At 35.8% G+C, this 27,084-nt stretch overlaps 1 protein-coding gene across 3 annotated transcripts in view; it reads right to left on the bottom strand.

The window, feature by feature from the left end:
• Positions 1–27,084, bottom strand: part of LOC150109823 (SLIT-ROBO Rho GTPase-activating protein 1-like) — a 564,129-nt gene that overhangs the window by 459,727 nt on the left and 77,318 nt on the right. The window lies entirely within an intron of this gene.

Below are 27,084 nucleotides of genomic sequence, written 5' to 3'. Positions count from 1 at the left end.
TGTATTTTACAGTTATCATCGGATGATTTAAGGACACAATTTAAAGAACATTGATAGGATTTTAAGCGGGTAGCGTGTCTTTTCACTGTGAATACTAAAACAGTAGAGTGGTAGTATCAATGTATCTGGGACTGGAAAGCAGAATTAAGTTACGATTAGTTGAAATTCCAACCGAAGCAACCAAGGGCTATGAAGTCCAGTAGCTGTTTGTGAGCATGTTGCGGACGGTTGGCCTCATAGGCAAGAAGCTTATTTACATATTCGTTGAAAGTGCTGAATAAACGTTGATTGCTTCCTATTGCTTCGAACCCAGATCTTTCAACCAAATATTAAATGGCATGATTTTCTCGAGACTGCGGAGTTTGTCGAACGCTAAGAATATTTTTCAATAGAGTATGTCAGTTTACATATTTCCTCAGAATCTTTCAAATTTCGTAATTTCTTCTAAACTAGTGTACATCTACTCTATTTAATGTAGAAACTACGATAGTAAGTTTTATATGTAAGTGTTTTAACTTAAAAAGAAATTTATATTTCTAATTTTATAAAAATAAAGCTGATCAAACATTGCATTTATTTATTTATTTTACTCTCTCCTCGTGGCTTTCGTAATACGAAGTCCTAACAATGAGTAATACATTACTAAAGGGAACTGGAAAAATGTTATTACTTTGTTGTGGTCCACGAAGTGGTATTTTAACCCCCCCCCCCATCATAAAATAAAGATCGCAACATTTAATTACCTAACACTTATTTGTATATACCACTTATTTTAATTTAAAAAATAAAAGTAAAAATTGCGAAACTATTTTTTATATTTTATTTCTATTACAAATTTTCTTAGTATTTGCATAACGCCTATTCGCAGTTACCTGGTTTTGACGATTTTTCCAACAAAGACAAATACTACACAAGTAACTTAATGTAGGTGTACATTTGTGTACATATTCCACGTTACGTAAGTGCATGCTGTAACGAATTAACTCATACAGAAAAGGTCGCTGTTATTAAGGGCTTGACTGTCGACAGCAAACCAAATCCCCATGGATGGGAAAGATATTCATAATATCAACACGTGCATCTTTGGTGTATGACTGCTCTTCTCCATTGAGCCTTGAGGGCTGTCAGGATAATCCTATGCAATTAAGTCCATGTCTTCTGATGAAAAACTCAACGCGCAGTTACAAACCTTTGACATCTTTGGTTGTCGAAGATTATGAAATAGAAAACTGTTTTCATCCTAATTATTACAATAATTATAAATATATGAAAACAGAATTACACTAATGAATAAGATGAAATAAGAGGTTGCATTGTCATAAACCCTATTACGAGTTAGTTTACTATAAGTTTAGAGAAATTCTGAACCCTAAGTTCATGTCGCTCTATTTTAATATTAATACTTAGCAACGCTTTTATTTACTACAGTAAATATGTGGATACATTCTCTTGCAAGTTTGGATCGTGGGCCCCAATACTTACACTTTGGGGGGGGGTCACTATTCGGTTCCTCTGAACAAGAGCACCACCATGATTGTAACGTTCCCTGATCATCTCAACAAATCAGCACAAATATCAAATAATATTATATATATTCAGCATATTCCCAATATTGAAAAAAACTGTCATATTGGATATCGAAAAGAAAGAAATAAGATTACAAATCTCAGAAACTCTGGTCATAAGAACAACGTCAGTATCAAATTCTCAGATTCCACGCGATCTCTTCAGCTGGGCAAATGCGCAAAGCAAAATACCTTCTATATATCATCCAATCAAAACACTTCCCTCTTAATCAAACCTATGAGAGGAACACAACTCATCATGAACTTTCTTTCTTTCTTCCCTTCCATATTATCTCCATCTGAGGAGAATCACCGATGATCACACACACGCTGTCATAAAACTCGTCGAAAAAGCGTCTATTATTTAATGGACCTTCCTTACAGTAAACCCATTTTGTGCACAGATTTTAATTTTATATTTTAAAATTACTTTCATGATTTTACTTCAGTAAATTTTTAAGTTTACGAACATTGTGGTTCTTTCTCTATATTCTTCTTTGGCCTGACATTTATCATGTCTACTATCCCTAATAATGTGTAATAATTCAGAATAATGTGCTTCAGAAATAGTCTAGGAAAATTACTACTCAAAAAGTATGTTCGGATTAATTTAGCAATTACGCTCACGTTATATTAAACTGAAATAAGGTCTGAGAGATCCGAAAGAAACATTCAAAAATATAAGCTTTGCTGAGTATTCAGTTGACTACTTCAGTAGGGAAACTTCCGCCTCCTCCTCCTCCTCCATTGTTAAAAAAACGGACTCTTGCATTTCCTAATTCGTTAAGAGTATAATTAAAAATGCACTCACGCTGTTTCATGTATGATACATTTACTAGTGAGAGACTGCTACCCACAATGCCACTCAAAGGGAAGTATGCATTATTGGCCTCTGCTTTAATTAAAATAGCTCCGGATGAAACTAAAACTCGACTAAGGAAATTTTGCAATTTTTATTTTGAAATCCTGTTTGCTTAACGTCGCAGAGCAAATATTAGTTTATTTTCCTTATCTTTGAGCTAGATCTCTTTCTTTTACGGTTACTTTTCGAGCTAACAAAATACTGTTCATCTTCTATTAACCCCAGTAGTAGCTGAACATCCATTTATAATTCATCTGCAAATTTGCTTCACTCTGCTCTTTCGTCTCATCTTCTATCCTGCGAAGCATTCTTCCCTATGAAGTATTCCCAAGCAACGTCCAACTGTTCAGAAAGAACATTAACAGTGTTTTCCCTCTCTCTCTTAAACCCCAACCCCACACACAAGCACGAAATTCTTATATACTCTGGAATTATATAAGAGTATATAAGAATTAAAGTTTAAAAAGAAATTTCTACTTTTAACAATAGTCAACGTCTTGATCCTTGTGAGGTCTAAACTATGACGACATGTGGCCTTTCAATTATAAAAGTTCCCGACCACTGAAACATTTTCTTTATTTTTCTGTTTCACGCTTTCTCCTCCCCCCCTTACTTCAATAAATGTGAAACAATAAATTAATGTAAATACATTTTATAAAAAAATGGAAAGGGGTGCTTCGTTACTCTTTCCCTCGGATATTTACAAATAAGCCAACCGTCCCCTGCCTCTCTGAAAGAGAAATCTATTAAGCAATACTTAAATATAATTCCTTACAATAATAAAGTTATTAATAAAAATTTTTAAATGATGCCGCTCTTTTTCAACATTTTTATGTCCCTCTCGCTTTGAGTTCCCCTTCACGATATCGTATCATCAAAATGAAATCCGTAAAGTTCATTCTTCCAGATAAATTTATTACTAGTTTCGCAGTACTGATTATTAAAAAGAGTATTTTTTTTTCCTAATGTCACTCAAACGGTTGTAAACGTATATAGTATAGTATAGTATAGTATATTAGTAGTGTAGGTGAGCTAAGAATTTGTCTTTATTTAATAATCAATTTTGTATTTTTTAAATTTATTTTTTTGCATAATCCGAAAACTCAACATGGACTCTTTCATGATACTTCAGGCTTCCAATAAGCAGAGCGGTGGTGTCATACCAGGCGATACAATTCATCTCCCACCCCTAAAAACAATCACATACTTCCATACCAACGGCGGAATTCGAAGCAACAGTTTTGTGGTTGGAGAGCCAATATGCTAATCGCTCAGCCAACTACGCCCACACACTCTTGAGTAGTTTTCTGAATGATTTTGCATTATAAAGTTTCCATTTAACATGAAAAATTTTAAATCATATACATCACACATCCTCGGGATGAGCGAGAGAGAGATTAACAGAATAGACTGTTCTTATCCACATCTTCATATAGACGCTTATACTCCCAACACTGGATTAATCGTCTATCCATTTCTAAAAGATTAGAACTAATATTCAGTGAGTTTAGAAAGGAGAAATATGTCCTCCAAAAATAAATAAACGTGGCTATTAATGCTTTGAAAAATGAATATAACACATTAAATGTTTTATATACGTTTGTAAACAGAAAATGAAAATAATTAACTAAAAAAAGTACTTTATTACGCAAACACGCAAAACTACAGGTATTTCCAAATATTTATAATTAGAAATAGACATTTTTATGCAAACCATTTCTCTTTCTTTTTTTTTTTTTTAATCTTTAAAGATAACTGTAGTTCAAAATTTACTTGTAATACTTGTTATCGAATACTGTTCGAAGAGTTAAAACAGTTCATTTACCCAGATATAATTTTTCTTTGAAATTGTTCGATCGTATCCTTCTTGTTGACTAAAAGATTTATTATCCCCGTTGGCCTTCACACTGTTTTTCTAGTGAATTTCTTTTAGTTAAGACGTTCAGTAAATAAAGCACGCAATTTTCGAATTTACGGGTGTCGCCATCTAGTGACCTAAATTCAAAATTAAAGTTTACAGCTGTTATTTTGAGAACATGAATGAAACTCAGGGCCCAGATTAGGTAAACCGCGTCGTCCTGGTCCCTATGCTCTTATTTAAAATAGAATCCCATGCAGACACCACGGAACAATATTCTTGGTAGCGAAACATGGTTTCAGAATTCCCAAATGACTTACCGGTAAATGTGATTGTACTTTGTAATACAAAACGACAGTTAATCGTATAATTGGACTGCCAAAATTTTTATTTGGATTTAAAAAAAAGGAAGTAAAAATAGGTATTATTTCTGGAAAAATTCCCATGTTACTCCTTTAAGAAATTCCGCAAAAAATGACAAATGAGTATTTCGCTTTGAATGAATAGGTGAAGATAATTGAATCACTAGTACGTGTTCATATCTTCAAAGGAAACAGTCAAGCAATTCTGAAACCTGATGTACTTCTGAATCAAGAAGACATTAGGCAGTAAAGCACACTTTGCTATTCTTTTAAGCAACATTAATAATGCATTAAAAATTAATCAGTATTGTACTCTAAGTATTCTTGGGCACAGGAACCCGATTATGTACTTAAGCGAAGCTTTTTGCCACTTGATTATAATTCATTTAAACCATATGAATATTGTATGACCTTACTGACACCAGCGAGCTCGAGGAAAATAAGTTGTAACCCATCTTCTGGAATTCATTTAGGATTCCCGTTATCGTTCACTAATTCTATATTTAGCCAGTACCACTTTCCCATAAACAATGACCTACCCAACAACTTGTTTTTCCCAAAGTCGAGGAAATATCTTCACGGTTGGTTGGTTGTATCGTTGTGTGTGTGTGTGTGTGTGTGTGTGTGTATCTCCTGTATCACTTTTCGAGTATCAAACAGCGAATGCCAGTAGTGGTATCTGCAATGAATAGAGCTCGTGCAGTTTAGTTTTTTGTACCAGTGGCCAGCAGCTTTTTCCTGTCTGTAGCGTCGTATGAAGATAGCACTATGTTCTAATCGTGTAACTCCGTAACTAGCAGGTAATGGTATAGCGGAACCTGACGCTGTTTTATATTACGCCGTTAGATTCGCAAAATAGAAGCTGAGGATTATCCATCGAGCTTGTCTGGCCAGGATAGGTGAGAGGTGAAGGTTAACGAGTCCCTCCAATGAATGCAAATTCAGTATAATAGTGCTTCATTATACATACGACTTTTCATATCAGATTCCTCTTACAGATTTTATGGGCATTATCTGTCGAAGCAGAGGACTTCATCTAATCCATTGGCAGAGAACAACATCATTTTCCAGCATTATTATAGAATACCAATATCTAAACCCGAAAGTTTCGCAGCTGTAAACGTGAAGTTACGCACATTAGATATTGAATATCGGTATGGATTTAATTGCTAGGAAGACAGAAAAAACTTATTAGCATTGTATCTAAATTTTACAATTATAATATTGCAAATTTTCAAAAGGGCTAATGGAAAAAAGTTATTCCATGAAGAGAAATGGATGGGTTTGAAACTAGAAGTAGAAAAAAAAAAATCTATACTGTGGTGGAAAGACAGTAGAAGATATTCTACCATAAATGCTCATTTTTAAAGCCTTTCTTCGATCGGTTCCCGAGTTACTGATCTCTGGCACAGGCAAGAGTGTTTTTTCGTTCCATAAACTCAAGAAAATCGAACGTAGAATCCACATTATTTCGGACAGCTAAACACCCTCTTAGGGTTAGGAACCGAGAGATGGCAACACGTGTCTGCCTTCTCTTCATCGATTGCCACCTATGATTAGTGATAGTCATGGGAAAGCTATCTCTAATTGGCCACCAATGAGATTGAACTGCCCACTCAGTCTCCAAAAGCTAGATAGGGTTAAAAGGCCTCGCCTACTCCCTCTAAGGGAATAAAAGGCTTATTAGCGTATTATATATAATCATTTTTAATTATTTACTTATTAGTTCAGGCATAATGTCTGAACGCCTTTCTGAAAGCAATAATATTTTCATTTGTTATTCGTTAGAAACATTAATCCCAGGGAATAAGAATGTCGTTTAACATTTGAGAGGAAAAGTATGAAGTTTCGTTTTGAATTTTGCAATTGCCAAAGAAATGCAGTTTTACCTAAAATCCATAGTAAACTACGGCTTGCTATTATTAAAAAAAAAAAAAAAAAAAAAAAAAAAAATGCAGCAATTTACTTACGCCCTGCTGCTGTTATGAATAATAAAGAAAATGAAATGTTTCTCTTCAATTATTTGTTTCCTTGGTATTCTGCATCATCATGGGTTGATTTCCCGAGCCAATAGAGAAAGAAGGAAAAAAAAAAAAAACGGTGACGAGGGGCGGGGGGGAAAACAATCTCACCACGGTACAACAGATTGTAAGAAATTGATCACCACTATCGCATTTTATTGAACGGTCGCCAGACACCAAATAGGCGCGCGTGCACAAATAGCAGATGGTGCGTTGAAAGTATTTGTCGAAGACTGTCGGAGATAAGAATGCCTCCAGACATCCCGTGCTGCGTGTGAATAAAATACATAACTGGTATGTCAACTTCTTTGGGATACTTCCAAATATTTTAGCGAATGCTGTCTTTTTTCTTGTCGACTCAGGTGAGGGCATCTCTCGCGAGAATTGTATGAGGGAAACTAACGATATTTTTCGCAATGTGTTACATTGATTACAGGAACAATTATTCTTGAAACTTTTTTTTTAGGCATATATAAAAGGTATTAGATTTAGGCGGCAAGAGATGCAAAATTCGATATTCGTTAAGGGAATTACCTCACGCCAGAATTCACTCAGGCAAATTCAAATGGTAGTACCTAATATAATCCTGAAATTTTTTGTATATAACGAGAAGGATAAATATGGTAAAAGTTAAAAAGGCACTATTTATTGCCTACAGATGTCACTGACATATTTCACAGTCTGATGAACTAGGCATAAAAGTGCACGGATTAGATCTTCTGTGGTCTTTCTACCGAGAACTGTAGATATCTTTTCCGCTTGGATGATTCGGAAGAAAGACTGAACAAATAATCCACGTGAATGCAGCGTACAAATAACAAGCAGGAAAGATGGTTGTCTGGAAGAGGCCATTTGCAGGTCAGAGGAGGCGGGTATGTGGAGAGAGCACGGTGAATAAAGTTGCGTAAAAGAATATCATTAACAATAATAACAGTTGAGTAGAAAAGTTTAAGTTTATTTATCCGGAATTTTGTTCATATTTTTTTAAGTTTCTCCCCCCCCCCTCCCACTTTAATGAAGAATCACTAATATCTGTAGTCAACGAAAGATATGAAGATAAATAATCGAACTAAATAGAAACTAATGCCATTCAGATGGAAAAGAACAAGAGGAATTTTATCCCAGCTTTAAGCTGAGTTGTATTAGGCACTTAAGAAGCAGGTTACAAAATAAACGAACTGCCGAAGAACACGCTCAGCGGAGCGGAGACGACACCAATGAATGCCAAGTGCTAATTAGCTGTGTCCTTCCACAATCTTCACTAAGAGGAGACGTATTTGTTTGCATGGCTGCTATTACAACGAAATGGCAGGAAAAGTTTTAGAATTTTATTGGATTTTCCTTTTGTAAAAAAAATTAACGCATATTTAAGAAAGTATATTTTATTATTTTACCTTTGTAATCGAAAATCACTTACGTGTAACACACACAAAGAGAAAAAAACAATAGGTTATATATTCTTTCTCCGACCAAAAATGCTTTGTGTTTGGATCCTACTTGTGAGCAAGAACATTTGTGAAAGTCTTCAAGGAGACGTTTTCTTCTACAGTGTGAACCCCCCGCTGTTTTTTGAGGCGTGAAATGACTTTCAAAACAGTTCCATGATTGGTCCTGGAATAGGGTTTCGTTATTCAAATCCTAAGCCCACCTACAGTGCTTTGCATACAGTAGGAACTTTCCTGACACGCGCGCGCGCACACACACACACGACTATTGTATGTAGATTTATTTTTTTTAGTAATACTGGGCTGTTTAATTAGTAAATATTTAAGTGATAACATTAGATTTTTTTTGAAAAAAATCCAAATTTAATAGCATTCTGATGCTGCAATTTGAGTCTACTTGGGAATTTGGTAAGTAGAAATGAAACTCAAGCACAATACAAAAACAAATACTGTATAGCACTGCTATAATTTTCTCTGATGATCTTTCGGCAATCCCATCTCGATGTGAGACTAAAGCCCAGTTGCTAAGCTGAACAGTGCTTTGGTGACCGAAGCAATGATCAGCAAAAGACAGCAGAGAACGAAATACACTGATTTGAGAGTTATTCATTTGAAAGTACTGAAACGATTTAAAGTAGCTTATTAACATTTACTGTATACGAAATTTTTTGACAAATTGTCGACGATCGTAAAATAACGGAATATTTTGGATATTTCTTAAAAGCAATTTTATTATTTTCAAAATTATTTTCTGCGATATAATAGCAAACAGTTTTGTTTAAAAGAAATGTCATATCGATGTTTTGCATTATATTACTACTGTAGTATTAATATTAATTGGGTGATTAATGCCGAGCAAAAGCCATGAAGTATTTGTGGTTTTTCCGCAGTTTCATCTTTTTGATTACGAAAATACGAAAATCCGGGAACTTTCTGTGAGGGAAAAAAAAAAAAAAACATGCTATCTTGCCTCCGAAACCAGCTAATTTAAAAATTCACTTAAAAGAGCCTATACAATGATCTTGCCTTCCTCGACGTTTTTGAATCTCCATTTTTCAAGTGTTAGCATCAGTTAATACGAAGAATCTTACTCTTCTAGCATTTCTGATTCTTCGTTTCCGGCGATTTAGTGAACCGATGTTGGGGTGCCTTTTCTCTCAACTGGGATGACTGACAGCAAACGATTCCAGATGACAAGAACAAATCTCAACAAAGCCCTAAATTATTCGGAAAGTAACCCTACACTTGGCATGGAAGAGATGATCAATTACTAATTGATATCATCAATCAAGCTTTGACGTAATTTCTAATATGAAGGAGCTGAAGGTCTGATATCACGGGATTGGGTAGAGGAACGAACTACATGTCCTTTTACGACATCTCTTCTAGAAGCCATAACAGAAGATCTAGATTACCCTCCTTCCCATCACAACATCCGTTCACTTGATCACAAAACACACCCGTTTCTTTCCTTTGTAGAGAAATGCAATCCTCGGAGCTGCAACGAACTGGAAGGACGGATGGATAGGTAGTGGTGGCAAGCGAGGAGATTATAAACTATCCCTACTTACAACACTCCAGAAAGAGCCTTCGGAAATATGTTCTTTTATATTAGGAATATAATGCTATGAGAGTCAGAATACAGTAATAGAGCTGCTCCAATATCTCGACGCATGGGGAAATTTCAGGAAATTCTGAGCTACATTTAAATAAATTATTGCATACAATAACAATAAATTCGAAGTAAACTGCCATACGCTAAATAGTCACTCTATTAGAAACTGTGTTTTCACTCAGCTCGGTGGTTGGTGAGGTAGCAATGCTAGGGAATTATTATAGAACAAAGTAGTTTCCCTTGGCCTTCCTTGTCCAACAGATTTTATGTCTGTAGACATAAAATCTGTCCTGATAATCAACCAGTGCATGTCTAGCATGTGGTGTTATAAAGGGGAGTTGTAAATAGCCAACTTCGAGATGATCATGGATCAGCTCATCTTCGATAACTAGTAATTCATAGCATTCATTTTATAAATGCCTTGTTCGCATTCATTACATGAATGAACAATTTTTAAAGGATGTATTAGGAAAATAGCCGAAATAACGGAAAAGACAATTAAGGCCGTGAAGCCAGAAAAATCCTTCCACTGTGTAAGAGACCGAATAACTCGTTATAAGCTGAAAGGAGGAACACGTGATCGAACCAATCACAGATCTCGAATGCTAACCTGAGGGGAGAAAAGTTTACTGATGTCACGAATATTCAAACTTGGGCTGATGCGGGTGAGATGAAGACAAAATGGTCAGTGAATCATTTCTCACACCGCACTGATTAGACGAGTAATAATTTACTCGTCTAATCAGTGTCTAATCACACGAATCAATGGAACCCGCAAGTCTCGTTTTCGGCAGTGTCACTTGCAGAAGAAGGCGTCGAGGTTGATCAACTCCTTGCTGAGAAGCAGATGTTGTTCTAAGTAATTGCACAGCTGTCCCATATTGTATGTTGGTGATTCGATAATATTAGAACCCCAGGAATTTTTCAGTCCTTCCCGTTCGATAAACCATCGCTTCAATGATTTACTATCCTCATGATTAAATGGAGAAATATTCTTTGTGGCACTTCTCAAATTCGTTGTAAAGACAGCTAACAATCTAACAGAGGTTCTTAAACTTTAGCGCATTCTCGTAAACGTGATGGTGAGTGGATGCAGGAAATCTAGATGAAGACACATTTTGAAAAATTTGTTCATGTTACGCAGTGCCACGGAAATTCAAGTGTTAAAATAAAATTTAATGTAAAAACTCCTTAATTCGTATACTAATGTGCAGTGTGTGCGCGCGAGAGAGAAACCTGAAAAGTGAAACCAGAATAACAGTCCGAGTTTGCGAGAATTTTTTTTGCTGAGTTATTTATCGGAGAATTTTGGGACCCATCTCGATGGTATGTGGCGTGATAACAAAAAATTTAAGGAAAATTATGCATAATTTAACTTGCTTATATAACTCTCTGGATGGAGCAAAAATAAAATAATACTCTACTCAACACTTTTGAATACTCGATATTGCAAATTTTATTGCAACCAGAATCTTGGTTTATCATAGTGAAATATAATAGTTTTAGTTTGCCCATAGTATATTATTCTAAAATTTGTATCTAAAGAAATAATAATAATAAAGATAATAAATAAGACCATCACATGGCTATCTTTCCTTGTGATGTTTGACACCATCTCCTTTCATATGGTACAAGACTCAATAATAGAACCATTCAGAAACATATGGTGAATAATTTAATAAGAATATACTGTTTAGTTTAATTGCCTAATGGTATGCTGATATTACCAAAAGAACGCAAGTCAACTAAGTTCCACTTATGTACATATTTAGCTGGTGAGGAAGTTTTATTGATGTCTAGAATGTAGCGGGAACACATAATTTCTATATCGAATTTTCTAAATTCACATGCAAACATTCCACCAATGTGTTTAAAATCATTTTTCAAAACGGAATTTACCTATGTAGCTTATAAAAATGAGGTTTACTTCCATAGCGCTAGGTTGATTTCCATTGCCGATTATAAACTTTTTTTCCTAGGGCTTTTCTCAGAAGGTTTCCGAGCGGACAACTGCCACCATTTCGTAGTCCATTTTCTTTATTTATTTATATGAAATATTTCATAGCGATAGGTAACTTACATGAAATACAAGCGCCGTTTTGTATACTGTTTGCCTTCGGGTTGTTCGATGTTCAATTCAGAAATCTGTCATCAGATGGCAGTATGTGGGACGATTTTCAAAACACAAGCATGAAGAGGAAAAAATAATTTTCGACATCAAGTTCTACTATTACGAGAAAGATGTCTAAAAGCAATTAACACAGTGATGGACGAAATCTTTCTTTACCCCCCCCCACGTGGTGTTCTTATTTCTCTTCCCCCCCCACACACCGCTCCACATTTACCTTCATATCTGCAGTCCTTAACTGCCATTTGATGGCAACGTCCTTCGATTTCCTATGTGTTTAAATCAATGTTTCTTGCTTTGCATCTAGATGAGACTTGGTGAACACGGAAACAACTTTCTCATCAAAGTGGAAATTGTGTTGGAACGAGGCCACATTGAATGACAACACAGTTGTTTCTTGATGACAAAGGACAATTCATGCGCATGTATTTTCTTAATACAAAGGCAACGCTTATAAAACAAAATCAAGGAGCTAGAGCAGTCTCTAGCAAACGACCAAGCCTTACACGGGATTCGAACCTGCAGCTTCCGGTAAAAAATCAGTGTGGTTATAAAATGGACAATTTCGAATTTAGGTGCTTTTTGGATTGCTATCGGAACTCTTGCATTTTTTTTTTTTTTTTTTTTTTTTTTTTTTAACTACATGAATAAACGTATACAAAATAATCCACAATGTGGTTAAAACCAGTAGTTCCCAAACATTTTAATGGCGGTATCTTAAACTTTTTCATTACTGGTTCGCAACTCACATCCAGTCACTCATGCCTGTGACTATCTACTTCATAATATTCTTGGAAACAAGTGCGAGTATGTTTGCGATTATTTCAATTAGAACCGAGATATTTAAAAACTTCAGAAGCAGTAGTTTTCAGTCCAAGTTACTAACGTGCCACTTGGAACTGCAGTAGGAAAGTATGTTATTCCATTGTGAGGGCATTGATTGAATACACTGCAAAAAATGTTTGACAGTAATGTAGGAGACCACTGAATGTAACAAAATGATTCCTACATAACTTCCAAGAAGCTGCCTTCCTACCAAAGTCAGGACCCTCGGTTTCCTCCCCCCCCCCCAACGAATTAGTCACATTTGAAAACTGTAAATGCTGCATGGATCACATTCCGACTCTTTTTGGGAACATGATAAAAAGAAGTTTCGAGGATCTCTTTAGTGCCAATCGGCTTTAATAAAAATAATTTTGCTTTCATTATATTTCAGCAATTCTTTATTTATTTATTTATTTTTTTTTTTTTATCGATAACCTTCATACTCTAAGAACTGTTATTATTACGTGACATCTCCAAGGCCTGATCGCAGAAGGGTATTCTATTCCACCCCACTACACACGTCCCACCGTCTCTCCTACCACTTTTACTACACGTAACTACCATCAACGCCATCTACCGCCCATCATCGTCAGTGTCTAAAGTATATGAAATTTCCAGACAATCATTTATTCTGCAAAAAAGGAAACTGTAAAATTAAACTTTACGTCAACCAAATTATTGCAACATTCAACCAATTAAAAATTTCGCTATTTGTTAATGGTACTTTAAAAGTACGCTATATTTATTTCTGGTGGATGCCTGAATAATACTGTATGAATGGGGGAAAATGTCACGTGAACAGCCTAAACTTCATTTTTTTTAAAAAATATTTTCTATTCAATTTCCTCTCTCTGCGCTTGATGTCTGTTTAGATGACCCATCCCCTGATGATCGTTATGAAGCGAAGGCAATTAATCATTTTGATCATTTCTAGTGAGTGTTAATTGCAGACAGGTGTTCACAACGCGGAGCAGGACGTTACATGCTCAGAGCGCCATCTTTTGACAGAGAATTCCTACAGAGTTGTAATGATAGATATAATCGATAATGACCCTCGGATAGAAATGAATGCAAATTAGAATATTTCAACTGCGTATCAGTTGCATCTTAATTTTGAAAGCAAATGCGTGGGCTTTATATATATATAACACATCACAACTTAATGATAAACTTTCATGTTTGGTTTATGTTATTATACTTATAAGTTGACAATCGTTGCATATCAAAATAATGCATCACATAATGGAGTGCATGTAATAAGAAACTTTTTAGAAGCAATTAGCGAAAAGTAAGCACTTTCATAATCCAAAAACAAAATGTGTTCATCCATGTCAACTCTGTCTGCGTTAAGGTACCACTCAAACCGAAAATATATTGGATTCTTTACTGTATTTCAATTATGTATCATATAGTGTCATGCATGGATGCAATTTGGTATTTAGTATGAGATAATGGACAGTGAAATAAGTGTATGTGTTATAATTGGTAATTGCTAGCCTTCAGTAGCCAATTTGTTTTAAGAGAAGAAAAATTCGGTCCATCAACCATACAAGATCGAATAATTTAGTTCGGATTGAAACCAGTCCCTTGTGGTCTTGGCAGAATTCGAGCCAAGATCAAAAGACCAACAGCCCTTTCGGCGTACCACTTCAAACAACCCAGGACCGGACCTGATTTGCGGGCCGTCTTTTGAACTGTGATCTACGGATTTCAATTTTGAATTATAGTGAGCAAATGAAATCATAATTAGACAATAATCGATTTAAAGAGAAATAAAAACAAACTCATGAAAATGAGTGAAAATCGAGAAAAATCAATTCGCCCGAGTGTGACTAGCAGGTTATTGTTATTATTATTTTAGAAACTAGACATAGCACACGCGCGCGCACGCGCACACACACTGAAAGTATCATGCTTATAATCAAAGCTAATTGCTCTCATCATACTCGTCGTTTTATTCTACTTTTGGTATATTTATCATTGGAATGACTTTCAGTGATTACACAGTACACTCAGTAAAACTGAATATTCATGTTGATTACGTAAACTTCTCAACTAACAACAGCTTTGTGCTTTATTTAATTGAAAAAAAAAAAAAAAGATTAAAAAATACAGAAAGCTTTTACAGAAATGGTGGTGGAACATCATGCAGTGGTGTCTCCAATAGTGTTAATTTTTAAATAGACTAAAAGTTGTAAATATCTCTGTGCAGAGCAAAATGCTGCATTACCAGGAAGAGCAAGTGGGAAATTATTTATTATTTATTTTTTTTTGGTAAGTTGAGGGAGATTAATATTTTCCTTCGTTGACCACTTGGAACTAAAAATGCGTAATTTAGCTGATGCATAGGAACAATGACGTTATGCATATTGCATACTGTGGTCATTCACTCTGGAGCGAACTAAACGTAATGGAAAACGAATACGCCTGTTTTAATTAATTGAACTATTACTTGAAAATCGAATGCATCATATTTCACTACAAGTAGACATTTTGATGAGATTTCGGTAGGAATGCATAATTATCATACACCTAATTTGCTTCTCTTGTTCTAACCCAGACAACGACTCCTTTTATGGTGTAGCTGTATTTTTTTTTCCCCTGCACAACAATCGTTGCCACGCGACAGCTGATCTAACACGGAATCAGCAGTCATTTTAATGACATCATTAGGCTTTGCATTTCCTGCTGTATCAGCAGTCACTTGAAGCCACCATTTTCTCCAGTATTCTAATCACGTTGGCGTACACGTGTACGAAATATATTTAGAATTATTTAACTGCAAACGAGTAGTTATCGTTAATCTTTAAATGCAGATGTAACGACACCGCATACTGCTCCAGAATTCCTCAAGAATGTATTTCCTAGAGGTAAGAGACACCCTTTCTCTCTTGGAGCAGGAGCTGAATTTGTTCTTTGTTCTGCCTTCTTTCTTTCCTTTTCATTGTTCAGTTATCACACAATAGAATTGCCCTTTACAGTATCTCCCAACATCATCTGTTGCTAGGATGCTGTCGCTGAGGTCTATGGAAGAAGAGCAGTTTACATGCGTACGCTTCAGTGGTTATACTAGGAAAAAACAGGTGGTTACTCATGCAAGCTTAGAATGAAGCCAGGAAGTTTAACGACCCTTGACTGCCTACCAACCCCTCTACATGCTATAAACAACGCCAGGAAGCTATGATAATAGTAGAAAATTCGTTTATTTTAGCCTGGAAACTTAATAGCAATAGAATAGAAAATGGAAGCGAACAATGAAATAATTAAAGGTGTTAGACTATGAATAAAAAGTATTCACTTATTGCTTTAGCTTTAAAAAGTAATGTAGACCAAAAATAAATAAGAATTTTTTAAAAAATGCAATAGCGAGTGTATACGTGTAAAATTTTGTCTGCCATGCTCATAATAGCACTTGTTTCCACCCAGTTCGTTTGGCTGGACAGTCGCATTATTCTGATGAAACTATATTCGCCTTGTTCTTGTAATCGCACGCCAAGAGCTACACAATCATCGTTATTACTACTATTTTATTTACTCAGTATCGAACACAGTCGAGCGATTCCCCATTGTACTGTGCATTTCCCATTAATAGGAATACATATTTCTGTTCTTGGGGAAAGTAAAGTACACAGAAACCTTAAATACTACACTTTAAAAAGTATTTTCCCGAGAAAGCCATCAAGACGGCCTAGTCGATTGAATATAGTGATCTTCATTGGCCAACAGCCAATGAAGTAGCACGTACTTATATTAGACCAATTCCTGTTTTTTACTTGACATCTGAGAAGGTCCTAAACAAGGCTGAGAAGATCATTTCGGAATTGTAGGCAGGTTGGCATTAGAGACCTAAAGATGTTCAAATCAATCTGCACTCACAGATGCGGATTGATTTCCTGTCAAGGTCATTTATCTATTCAAAGTATGCTCTAGCACAACACAGGAAGGCGTATTTAGAAGCAATTATGTCCTTCCCTCAAGTACTTAAATATGCTGCCTGACAGAAACACAAAATTCTGCATCGTGCAGAACTTCCATGAGCTTTTTCTACGCGACATGGATTCTGATATCTTGGAAAGCTCTTTGGGACTAATCGAACTTATTCTTGCAGAATAATGCGTTTAGTTCCTTCGGTCAAGGTGGTAGCAAATCTCGAATTCTGATGAGTGCGACTGAAATTCTCAATTGTCAGATTTGGAAAATCCATTGGCCAGAGAAGATGACAAGTTTCACTTCAACCACTGGCAGATCTGGCACGATGAATATACCATCTTGAAAGTCACCATACCGTCAATGCTTAAGAAATATAATATTGCACTTCATGAATTATATGCTAAATACAAAAGGGCATTTTGTCATCCCCTCAGAGTTGCTGTAAATTTCACACTTCTCTCTCCACACTGTTATTCTATATTTTCAGTTAGTATATAAGTGAAACGCAAAGAGTCGGCATGTTGTTTCTGCTCTAACCTGAGTGTATGTATGGACTCAGAGGACTACATTTCCCCCCCCCCCTTTACTTATAAAGTATTAGTCAATGGTTGGACAATAAGATCAAGTTCGTTTTTTTCTTCTAGTTCTGCAGTTCATCTGCCTTGTTGATATTCCGAGTGGGATATTCTCCCTTTTCCAAACTGCAGTATTATTCCAGTATTGTGGTATTATTCGTTGTATTTGAGTGTTTGTACACTGGAATACCACTCCCAGTCTTCAGGTGTTGGTAAATTTCACTGTTGTGGCAGTGATTGTCACTATCGTGCTTATGAGAAGCCCGCAGTAGCTTAAAAAAAAAAAAAAAAAAAAAAAATCCCTATTAGGTTTCCATAACTGGATTCTCGGATTGTCTAAGAATGGTTAGTTCACCAATTGTTCTGTGGTATAATATAATTAATAACTCTTTGTAGGTGGAAAATGTCATGAAAAAGATCCTTCCCTGAAGGTTCGTGTTCTGTGTTATTTTTGATACACTTTTGCGGTGGTCTGTGTGATTTTTCTAGTTCTTGCTATGAGTTGAGCTAGTAATAAAGATTTTTTTTTTTTTTAGAAGTCAATCACCTCATATTTCAGTTAGCTTGCCTCACTGGTAGTGCGATGCGGTTTTGTTGTATTTAAGACTAAAGAAAGATTATCCAATGATCCTGTATTTTTTTATTTTTAGTTTTTGAATTGATATAAAGCAGGTAGTTTCTGTGACCTCTGATTGAGACGGTAGACTTTTTTTTTTTCCAATTTCTGACATAGCACGCCATTTCTTTTGACTAATTAATTCGTTTAAATTAATTTCCTTCTGATTTTCTGGAATAACTTTGCAGGTTTAGATTCTTATCCTTTTTAGATGCGTTTTCTTCATAGCGTTTTGTAAATAGGAGATGTTCAGTCCTTAAAAATTACGGTAGATACTAGCCTGTTTACGTGTCTTCGATATTGGGGTCATGCCCTATTGGCGCGAATAATTTTTTCCTTTACCAGACATTACCCCTGCTACCTACCACTAGATGGTGCTGTCGCCTTCCCAATTCGAGATTTGTCTACATTCTAAAGATGAAACGCATGGTATATGATACAGAGGGAAGAGAAATCGAAACAAAGAAATTACTTCTGAAGGAGCAAATGTTTCTTAGGATATGTTCCGGAAATCTAAGCAGTTACTTTCTGAGCTCGTAAAGAAGATAAGAACAGACGGATACTAACTGGAGACACGATGATTACGGGCCAGGAAATATAGACGCTTCAAGAGTTTAGCGGGATAAACGTTGACCTACTTCCGAAGTCTCCACAGGGTGTCATTACACTGGCACGCGTGTGTATGGTGTGTGTTACATAGAAATTGCTGTCCCAAGAGCATGACACAAAAGTAGTTAATTGTGTATCTCACCCCCTTCACTTCCCGAATGCACATCACCGCCCATTGAAATATCCAACCTGTGCAAACATTGGATTTGCTTTACTGTGACACTGCTTTACACATCGATGATAACAACAAAGACAATGTTCTGGGGATCATCTAAAGTTTCCATTTTATTCATGTTACTCTTCTAAACATCGGGGATTAAGAACCTAGCAGACGACTATCAGAAATCATAGCAATCATCAATCTGAAATTTACGTGTTAGTCTGATAATGATAATTATTTTTAATTTCAACAGTGGTGCGTGATGAATCTAAAATATCCCAGGTATTTTAGATTATGTATCGCTGTGATCATCATTATTATTATTAGGATTATATGAAATATGTTTTATGGAAATATAACAAAAAAATATATATAATATAATATTCCATGAACATTTATGGTTTTCATATTTCTGAGAATTTTTATTTTAGGCGTCGTGCGAACTTTGAAGTATGTAATTGTTATTTATAGTACTATACACTCTTCTCTCTCTGGAAGACCGGCGAAAATTCTGCTTATCCGGCATGTTTTTTTTTTTTTTTTTTTTTTCCCTGATAGAGAAAGATGATAGATTGCAACTTCATCTCACCATTTCTTGCATATCACAAAAATAATTTGTATACACTTCGACTAGGGGAAAATGTTTTTTTTATGATTTAGCACGATCATTAAGTGCAACGATAATTCCATTTTTACTTGATAGTCGGGAGAAAAAGAAAAAAAAAATCCTTTATACAGGAAATTTGCTTCTCGAAGCTCATAACCCCGCTCCATATCTCAACAGGACACTCTTGAGGTGTTTGACATGGAGTATGCAGGAGTAGAACATAGCGCAGCGATCTTTACAGATTCAGTTGAGACAAAATGACTTTCTTCACAATAGGAATTCTTTTTGGCCGTTGTTCCCGTTGCTGGCACACCTCGTGATGTTAAAAATACCCTCTAAAAACGTATCATTGCATAATACTTACCTTTAGCTGAAGTTAGCGACCGCTCTTCAGTAAGTAAATATAACGCTAATTAAAATAAATTCTTCACGAACTGCCACAATCCCAGGCGGTTCTTGAACCTCCCTGTAGATTATTGTCCCCACACTGCCGCTGAACAGTGGAGAGAGATTGTTATTGTTCATTATGCTGAAAGTTTAATGAGAGATGCCGCCATCAAATCATGATTTAAACTTCTTCTACCTGATTCATTATCCTCTCTGTTGCTATTCTTCTCTGGAACAATCTCCGCCGTTATAAATTATTCGAAAAGTATAACCCACGGATATTTATATCCGATGTTAACTTGCTTTCCTGCAAGACTTGAGGGGGAAAGGAAAGAAGCCCCTCCCTAGAGTAATGTTCTTGTATATTCTGCACCCTTTCACAAGTGTGATTATCAACACACGAAATAAAGGAACTTGTTAAATATTCTGATGGTAACATTGAAGAAAAACCTGTTTTCAACCATTCAATAAACTCTTTCGTTTATGGGTATGTCGCATCTGTCTGTTACAGTTGATTTTTGCACATTCCATATTTTCAATTCTTTATCAATTTTCACGAATGAATTAATTTTGGAGAGTGGACTTTGGATCTACCACATTATGCAGAACAGTCGATCAAATGTGATAGAGGACAATTAACGTATTTTTAAAATGCAGCCGATATTTGCATATTTTTTAGCAATGCGCCGTCCTGCTTAGGCAAGTGAATATCATCTCTGCTACCAATTAGCAGAGATGCTACCATCTCTGCTTTGGGTACTAATCCTACTGTATGTTTGTGAATATTTTTAGGAGCATACGAATTTCATTGTCTGGTGCTGAGACCACTGCTCTGCTTACTAGAAGCTTGGAATGGCTTAAAAAAGTTCCGTGTTTAGTCTCCATAGTGTGTGTATATGTGTGTGTGTGTGTGGGGGGGTCTGGATTATCTTATCCCTGGCGTTGATGTGCTGTAAGTTAGTAGAGTTATCAATAAGAATAGCAACGCTCGCTAGAATACAAGCAGTATTTACTTTGTGATGACACTGGAATATCATGCAATTGAAAATGCTTTGCAAGTTCATTGAGTATTAATACTCCCACTTATGTTTTTCGATTTAATTATGAGTGACCATTAACACATTAAGTTTTGCATGACAAAGTGAATCATGTAATATTTTTGAAATATTAATAGTGAAACGGTTTACTTAAGCAATCGAATTAGAAATTTCAAAGTGTATATTAAAGGCAGTACATATTTCAAGTATAATACAGTGAATTTAAACTTATATTTACCGTTTACAGAATATAATTTGCATCTTTTTTTCTCCGAGGATAGAAATATTCAAAGATTGAAAGATCAAAATATTAAACTTACACAAAATAACATCAAGATTTGTGTTCTTGATGTTAGATTCATCAACTAATGGAGTACTGTGAATAACTAAAAGAAAGGATCAAGGAAAATTTCGATTTGGAACATCCTTCACTTAGGCCTTAGGTTGAAAGAACACTTAAAAAGCTTAACAACAATAAAGCTTCAGTTGCAGATGGAATTCCCACAGAGTTAAGGCCACAGGAGATGGAGGGATAAGCGTGTTTCACAGACTGATTACAGTGATATGGGAGACAAGACCACGGCCTAGAGACTGGAGGAAGTTGGTTTCATACCATTGTATAAGAAGGGAGATATGAAGGATTGTAAGAACTATAGAATGATTAGTTTAATCTCTCATGCAAGCAAGATTTAATTAAAGATCATTCTAAATAAGACTAAGGACAAAGGTGAGGCAGAGATGCCCAAGAAACAAACAGGTTTCAGGAAAGGTAAGGGCACCAGAGATCAGATTCTTTGCCTTAGACAAATCATAGAAAAATATAAAGAATTCAGACTCCCTCTGGTAATGGCTTTGATAGACTACTCTAAAGCTTTTGATTGTGTTCAGCATGTGAAACTGTGGGATAATGAAAAGAATGAATTTTCCTCAACACACTATCAGGTTGATAGCCAACTTGTACAGGGAGCAAGAAGCCATGGTAAGTACAGATGTTGGATTAACTGATTGGCTTCAGGTTGGAAAGAGAGTGGCAAGGATGTTTACTCTCTCCACACTTGTTCAGTATATATGCGGAAGACATCATGCGTGAAGCATTGGATGAGCTTAAGACAGGAATTAGGATAGATGTTAGACTGATCAGTAATGTGAGGTAAGTTGATGATACAGTACTCCTTTGTGGTCACAAGGAAGAACTAGAACAAATTCTTGACACAGTCAACGAGATCAGTAATAATAACAGAGGACTTCAACTCAATCCTAACAAGACAAAGATTATGGTTCTGAAAGGAAATAGAGAAACTCTTGAGAAACAAGTGTACCTTAATGAAGAAAGAATTGAGGAAGTCAGCAAGTTTGAGTACCTGGGATCCATCATTCATGTGAAGAATTGCTGTTCAGAAGATATTAGAAGATTAAGAATGGTTAAAACAACAGTCAAAGACTTTTCTAAAGTCTGGAAGAATGGATCTCTCTCTACAGGAACAAAGTTAAGGATTCTGGATGCAGATGAGCTGATTTTCCAACAGCGACTTATAGATGTCACACTTGGAACCTTTAGAAGTCTGATAAGAAAAGAACAGATCTTTAGAACTTTAAGGTTCCTTAAAGATACTGACAGAAGAAAGCTGAAATACTTTTGATACATTGAAACGATGGAAGGAGGAGCTCTCAAAACAGTAATAGAAGTTAAAGTTCTTTGTAAAAGAGGAAGGGGTAGCCCATCAATGAGATGAATGGATGGTGTGTGCCTGGAGTGACTGGTCTTCAGAAAGAGAGTTGAACAGGACCATCTGACGAGTGCTGGTGACACACACATCATCGAGTAATGGAGTGACCATACTGCACCTGATGATGTTCAACACGATACCAGATACTAAAGGAAAATTTATGACAAGATTAGATTCCTATTAACAAGTTGTGTACAAACTGACCATTTGTCACACCTCTAACTTTCTCAATTATTTGTGTAGATATTCCAAAGCATTCCTACCTATCACTCCGCCTTGTATCGTGGTCTTTTCCCAGCCTTTTTTTTTTTTTTTTTGCTATGATTTCATATTCGATTCAGTTTATCTCTGCTTACATATTCTTTAATATTAAAGAATATGTAAGCAGATTCAAAATTTTCACGGAAACGTTCACATCTGTGATGAACTTTTTTTCTTGACCCGGGTCTGAAATACAAAAGTTAAAATTGTCTTGTGTACTGCTAGTTTAGTGTTTTAATTAAAGTTTATTTTATTCCATATATATTTATTTTTATGTTTTCATGCGGAGTAGGAGACAAATTATTTAAGTTGGGGGAAAGCTCTAAGATAAACGATATATATAATTGGAAATAAGCAGAGAACTATTTGAATACAAGATCTAAGACGACTTTCCATATGGATTATAAATAACACTAGAGATATCATACTCCTTGCGTATACTAGACTTAATTGTAACCACCAATTTGCCACTTATAAGCAACGTACTCTACGAATGGTTTTTTCTACCATACGAATTTAGCGCAGTTTTAAGGGATCGACAAAGCATAAATCGATATATAATTTACTTTTAATTGATCACATAAGGAGAGATCGAAGAAGTACGTTCACCGTATGTGGCTGGAGATGATGATTATTATTTATTTATTTTTTAAAAAAAAAATTGCATGTTGCAGTTGCTTGGGAATGCTTCATGGCCACAGCACAGCACAGCACAGTGAAGCAGTGGCCACGGAAGTACCGACAGTGCTGAAACACTTCGTCTGTGAGGTATGTAAGAGAAAGATCATCTATAAGCCGAAATGCTCTACTATGTACAATTTCGAGGATTTATGGAGGGTTTAGGTACATACCAAAAAAACATGTAGCGTTTTCTAAAGATGTGTGGATTTGGGATTTATAGAGATAGTAGCTGGGTCCGTGTAAAATAACATCTTCAGCGGAAGCGTGTCTAATTTTATGGATGCTAAAAGAAGCTATTAATGTGACGTACTTATGTCAGGCGAAACTAGAGGCAAATGTTAGTCTAAGATCCGTTTTTCAAGGGAGAAAAAAAAGATGACTACGTTTGGTGGCACTGATTATCCTCGCTCCGCTAAGGTTGGTATGCAGATCAATGTCCAAGGTGGCAGATTAATAGTCTGTTAAATGAGTAAGATGAATGGAGAGTACTATCGTCTATAAAGCTATGGATAAGATTAGTGGTGATTGAGAATAAGTCATTTATGTACAGGAGAGTAGGTGATAGGACAAAGCCCTGAGGCATTCCTGCATTGGTTGCTAAGCTTGAAGAGAGGAAGCTGTCCACCGTGACACACTGAACGACCAATATTGTCATGACTCCTTAACTATCGGTCGTAAGGTAAAATTATTTGGCACAAGTTCAAGTTTCGTTGTTCCTAAGCCTTTAGTCACGTATGCATATATACATTTTTTTTTCAGCGCCTTCAGCCTAAGCTTTCTGGATTATGCAGAATATAACTGCTGCAAAGTGAAATTTTACACCTCCATATTATAGGCTAAAAGTATGTACTGTAGAGGCCTTTTCGCAATTCATCTGTCTGTTTTTTTCCGCCTTAAGTATCAAGATGTAATTCTGAGTACCTAATTTTTTCATGTGATCCCAAGTGCAAACCTATGGGTGGTTTAAGAGTGTTTTTTTTTTTTTTAATAATTTTTATTAAAACTTTTGCATCATCTGGAAATCTGCTCTGGAGATTAAACATGAACCTTTTTCAATCACTTCAGTTCCTGAACAAGCAGGACTGTGGTGTCATCTCCTACCAAAAGACTTCCCAATCACCCATGCCTACGGCGATGCAATTCGGAGAGCAGATACGCTAATGCCAAGCCGGAAAAACCTCCTGAATAGTAAAATTTTCTAGCACTATTTTTAACTTCCTTTTTTAGTAAGTTTCAAAACATTTTGCCTTCCTTATATTTATGACTTTTGTTTAGTTACTTTTATATAATTTACGTTTCTGTTCTATTTTTTTCTAAGGCAGATAAGCTCATTTAATTACTACTCAGGAACTGTGTATGTGAATTTCTTTAGCGCCTCTTTAATTTTATGTATCCACTATGGAATTTCAGTCTTATTTTTTCGGAAGACTAAATCACATGCCTCCTTGACTGAATAACGGTTTCTTTAGATTTAATCACTGTCTCTACGATTTGGTATTTGCTTTAGAGCTCCTTCACTTTCTTCCAATACTATACATATGTGCTTACAGTTCACATCTGAGAGACAGACTAATTTTCAGAACTTTAGTATGCATTCTCCTCTTCCGTTGGTACTCAACGGCTATTTTGCTCCTCATTAAATATTTCTGCGATGTCAGATATTTTTATTTGGTGTTTTTTCCATATGAATTTATTCATATGTGTTGGAATATGTGTTAGTAATGACTGGCGCGCACGCACAAAAGCTAATAATCAATTATAAGCACGTTGGATTTCTGCATGAGACGATCATTACTAACATACATTTCCAACGAAAATAAATTCCTATCCATGAACACAATATTCACAAAAATGTGAATAACGTTATCTTTATATCTTACTTTTTAAAACATAATCTTTAGATTATACTCGATTTATTCAGGAAAAGCATCCCATTTATTCTGCAAACATTATTCATCCATCTTTTTTTCCTTAATATCTTAGACAAATGGTCTCTTATAAACAAGTAAATTGACACAAGCTGACTCAGCTTCAGTCCAAATTGCTCCTGGAGTCCAATATAGGATTCAAACGAAACCTTTCCAGACAAAATCAAGCGTGTTTTATTATCATACTAACATTCCAGTTTTCATTTGAAATCACAGTGCATCGTTTCAGACTCTTAAGAACAATCACCTGGTTAACAGCTGATATCAATGAGATAAGGATCAGAGACTACATTCGAATATTCGTGACTAATCAAGGTTGGAAATACCAAATTAAACTGCATTTAATGACCAAAACGGCTCATCTATGAATAAGCAGCTGTTTCATTCGTTTGTCCACCAGTACTCAAATTATTCTGAGAATCCTTCAAAAATCTGTCTCTTGTCTTTCTCTCTCAATTTTTGCTTCAATGGGACTGTTTGCAGGAGTACAAAGAGGCAAAACGTGTCCGAATAGCATTTTGCAATAACTCCGCACTATCAGAAATTCTTTCTTTTTGAAAATGGGAGAAAATTTTATTACAAATTAAATTTCCCTCCCCTTTTCCGTTGTCACGAGTTCGCAACTCCTCTACCCAAGAGCATTAATGGGGTTTGAGCAATATAAAAGGATCAGTCAGTTGACTTAACATTACAGTGCAATGCATTGCTATTGTTGGATTTCGTCAACATTTGACACTCCTTCCTTCCAGCATAAACTGCAACTCGTTTCCCTGAACGAGGGGAGATAAAGCAGAAGCACTTGTTGCCGAACATTACGAGCACCAGATGTGTTTCCTGTAACTCACTCACAGTTTATGAAGTGATAAGTTCCAGTGACCTCGTGTCTCGCGTGTAAAGTGGTGTTTGGTCCTCCCCCATACACATTACCGCTCTCCCACGTCCTATGCATTCCAATTAGTAACCTACAGAAACAACTACGGTTTGTGTGCGTGATGGATGCACACCTTCGGAAGAGACATTCCACCCACTTTCGCTGACAGTGTGACCAACTACTAAGGAATTCTCGTAAGCAGAACTGTTTGGATTGTGGAATTCATTCTACGAAGATTATCCGCTTCTCGGAATTTTTTCCTAATCCTCGTCCCCTGGTTGTCTTTCCCTTCTTTTCAACTAGACCTATCATCCTACAAACGCTTCTAAAGTGTGTGGTGTTTACAACTTAAGACCTATATTAAACAAGCACGTGAACGATTGTATTTAAATCAATAAAGAGCCGTACCATTTCGAGCTTGATTGATTTTGAGGCCTCAAGCATGAGAAACGACCAGCCATATTATGGGGGCATTATATAATTCCACCCTGCGCAGACTGATAACATAAACGAAAAGGGAAGTTTAGACACCATTATTCTGTTATGAAATTACAGTCAGGGGTAACTATCTTTTCCCCCATGAGAGTGCCAGGTAATATCGAGATAAATATTTTTACCAGGTTATTACTTCACTTAAGTTTCGCTTGTTATTTAGCAGAACAATTAATATTCATTTGCTAAAATATGATTCATTTGCTTTTATTTTCTAAAATAATTTTCTTCGTTTTCAAAAAAAAAAATATATATATATATACATATATCGGTTAAATTTCAAGGTGCGTGCAAGCTTTGGATTAGACAGATGCAAGTATCACTGTACGTATACGCTTTAAATCTTTTTTTTTCTCTTTTAGTTTCATTCGGTGTGTCTAAAGTAGACAAACGTTTTTGCACACAAGAAATCTGTTTATAAGCAGCAACAAACATTCTTTATATTTACAAAATTATCGATTTCCAATTCGGATGTGGGCGTGTCTTCTGTGTGTCAGTAGGATACAGGTGCACACACTATTA

This window comes from Typopeltis vanoorti, chromosome 1 (assembly GCF_054136105.1).
Source record: "Typopeltis vanoorti isolate ZY-2024b chromosome 1, IOZ_Tvanoo_1.0, whole genome shotgun sequence".
In the NCBI taxonomy this organism is placed as follows: domain Eukaryota; kingdom Metazoa; phylum Arthropoda; class Arachnida; order Uropygi; family Thelyphonidae; genus Typopeltis; species Typopeltis vanoorti.
This window is presented reverse-complemented; position numbering and strand designations above follow the sequence as displayed.